We start from the raw sequence: 3,367 nt of genomic DNA, 5'->3' as shown, positions 1-3,367 counted from the left end.
TAACTCAGATAGTGTTATTGATTCTCCTAGTTAAAAATTATGATTCTTGAACATAGCTACTTTATGAGTCTTGGCTGTGGCCCAAAGCACTCTGTCTTCCAGTATTACCACCGGATACATACATGCCACAGACACGTAATTGGGTGAACCTTTTCAGATTGTGACTCAGCTTTGCTAGAGTCCCCAATTAGAGGTGTCCAGGGTTTTTAAGCACACTCTTTTTGCCTTGGATCACAACTTTATTTCTTTCTTTTTCTTCTATTTTTTTTCATTTTTTTTTGGATCACTGCTTTTTCTTGCTTCAAGAATCAATTTGATGATTTTTCAGATCCTCAATAACACTTCTCTTTTTCCTCATTCTTTCAAGAGCCAATAATTTTAACATTCTTAAAACAACAAATTCAAAATACATATGCACTATTCAAGCATTCATTCAGAAAACAAAAAGTATTGTCACCACATCAAACTAATTCAACTAATTTCAAAGATAAATTCGAAATCCTGTACTTCTTGTTCTTTTGTGATTAAAGCACTTTTCATTTAAGAGAGGTGATGGATTCATAGGACATTCATAGCTTTAAGACATAAACTTTAAATTTTATTAATTATGAATTAAGAACAAGACTCAAAAATAGATGTAAGATGAGACTAGAAAGAATAGAAAACAAAAATTTAAATAGGCTCCTAATGATAGAGGTTATCACAGAGTTAGGACTCAACAACCTTGATTTTGAGAAGTGGATGCTCCCTCAAATTGAGGGGAGAACTTTTGGCGTTTCAAATCTTGAAGTTCACGCCCCTGCTTCTCTTGTTCCTTCAGCAATTTGCAGAGCATGCAGTTCTGATTCTGCTGTTCTTCCTTAAGTTGCTCCATCATTTCTTGCAACTTGGTGATAGATGCTTCTAGGCTGGCCCAGTAGTCAATTTCAGGAAATTCAGGGAGGAACTCCTGCGCCCTCTTTTTGATAGAGTTGTCTTGCATTTGTCCTTCCATTGACTTCTTGGTGATTGGATGTTTAATGGGTATGAATTCATCTACTCCCATCTTCACCCCAGCCTCTTTACAGAGCAAGGAGATCAAGCTTGGGTAAGCCAGTTTGGCTTCAGTGGAATTCTTATTTGCAATTGTGTAGATCTCACAAGCGATCAGAACGGTTGCTCTCTTGATGCAATGAATCATCACTGTTCTCTTGATGGTGACCTTAGAACGGTTGCTAGTGGGCAATATGGAACGCGCAATAAACTCTAGCGAGCCTCTTGCAATTTGTTTGAGGTCTCCCCTCTTGAGTTGGTTTGGAACACCTTTTGAATTGGTTATCCACTTAGTTCCAGGGAGGCAAATGTCCTCTAGAACTTGATCCAACCCCTTATCTACTCTCACTATTCTCCTATTAAAGGATTCAGGATCATCTTGCAGTTGAGGCAATTTGAAGACCTCTCTTATTTTGTCCAGATGGAAGTAGATAACTTTCCCTCTGACCATGGTTCTGTAAGTATGGAAAGCAGTTCCAGTCATTCTCTACTTATCTGTCAGCCACAGATTTGAGTAGAATTCCTAAACCATATTTCTTCCAACCTTTATCTCAGGATTGGTTAGAACTTCCCATCCTCTGTTTTGAATTTGCTCTTGGATCCCCGGATATTCATCTTCTTTCAGATCGCATTTAACATCCGGGATCACTGACCTCAGACCCATTATTTTGTGATAATGGTCTTCATGTTCTTTGGTTAAGAACTTCTATTGATTCCAAAGATTCTTTGGATTATTCTCTTTCTTTCCTCTTAAATTGGTTTATTTTCCCTTAGGAGCCATGATCTTGATGAATCTTGGCTTAGTGATCACGGAAAAGCACACCAAACTTAGAGGTTTGCTTATCCTCAAGCAAAAGAAAGGAAAGAGGGGAGAGAGGAGGAGAGAAAATTCGAATGGTGTGGGGAAAGGGGGGTGGCCGAACGTGTTTAAATAGGAGAGGAGGAGAAATTTTCGAAAATTTGAGGGAGATTTGAGAAGATATGGATAAAAATTTGAGGAGATAATTGAGTTTTTGAAAGAGCCTAGGAAAGGATTTGAAATAGATTTGAAGAAGATTTTAATTTTTGAAATTGGAAGGTGAATAATGAAAGTTTGTAATGTGTTTATGCAGAAAAATATGGATCAAAACAAGAAAGTTTGAAAAAAATCTGAAGTGGGAAACAAAATCTCCTCCCCCTGCCTTTCTGGCGTTAAACGCCCAGAATGGTATCCATTCTGGCGTTTAACGCCCATTTGTTGGCCAATTTGGGCGTTTAACGCCCAGCCAGGTACCCTGGCTGGCGTTAAACACCAGAAATCCCTTTATCACTGGGCGTTAAACGCCCAGAATGGTGCCCATTCTGGCGTTTAACGCCCAAAGTACCCCTTAATGGCGTTTTTTCGCCAGCAAGCTCTTTTTCTCTGCTTTTTGCACTGAATCCTTCTGTAACTCTGTGAATTCCCTCAATTTTGATAATTGCCCTTTTAGAATATGTATCAACCTTGATTAAACAGAACAGATACCCAGCTAATCACTGGGTTGCCTCCCAACAAGCGCTTCTTTATTGTCTTTAGCTGGACCTTCACTGAGAATCACTCAAGTCTCAGTTTTGAGCATTCTTGCTCAAAGTTACTTTCAAGATAATGCTTGATCCTTTGTCCATTAACAATGAACTTCTTGTCAGAATCATTATCCTGAAGCTCAACATATCGATATGGTGATACTCCTGTAATCACATACGGACCCCTCCAGCGGGATTTAAGTTTTCCTGGGAACAATCTGAGCCTAGAGTTGAAGAGCAGAACTTTTTGTCATGGCTCAAAGACTTTGGATGACAACTTCTTGTCATGCCACTTCTTTGCCTTTTCCTTATAAATCTTTGCATTTTCAAAGGCACTGAGTCTAAATTCATCTAGCTCATTTAGCTGGAGTAATCTTTTTTCACCAGCTACCTTAGCATCCAGGTTTAGGAATCTGCTTGCCCAGTAGGCTTTATGTTCCAGTTCCACGGGCAGATGACAGGCCTTGCCATACACAAGTTGGTATGGTGAGGTTCCTATTGGAGTCTTGAATGTTGTTCTGTATGCCCACAGAGCATCATCCAAGCTCTTTGCCCAATCCTTTCTTCGGGCTATTACAGTCCGTTCTAGGATTCTTTTTAGCTCTCTGTTAGAGACTTCAGCTTGCCCATTTGTCTGTGGATAATACGGGGTTGCCACTTTGTGGCTAATTCCATATCGGACCAAAGCAGAGTAAAGCTGTTTATTGCAAAAATGAGTACCCCCATCACTGATTATGACTCTGGGAACACCAAATCTGCTGAAGATGTGTTTCTGGAGGAATTTCAGCACGGT

This window comes from Arachis duranensis, chromosome 2 (assembly GCF_000817695.3).
Source record: "Arachis duranensis cultivar V14167 chromosome 2, aradu.V14167.gnm2.J7QH, whole genome shotgun sequence".
In the NCBI taxonomy this organism is placed as follows: Eukaryota; Viridiplantae; Streptophyta; class Magnoliopsida; order Fabales; family Fabaceae; genus Arachis; species Arachis duranensis.
Note: the sequence above shows the minus strand (reverse complement) of the source record.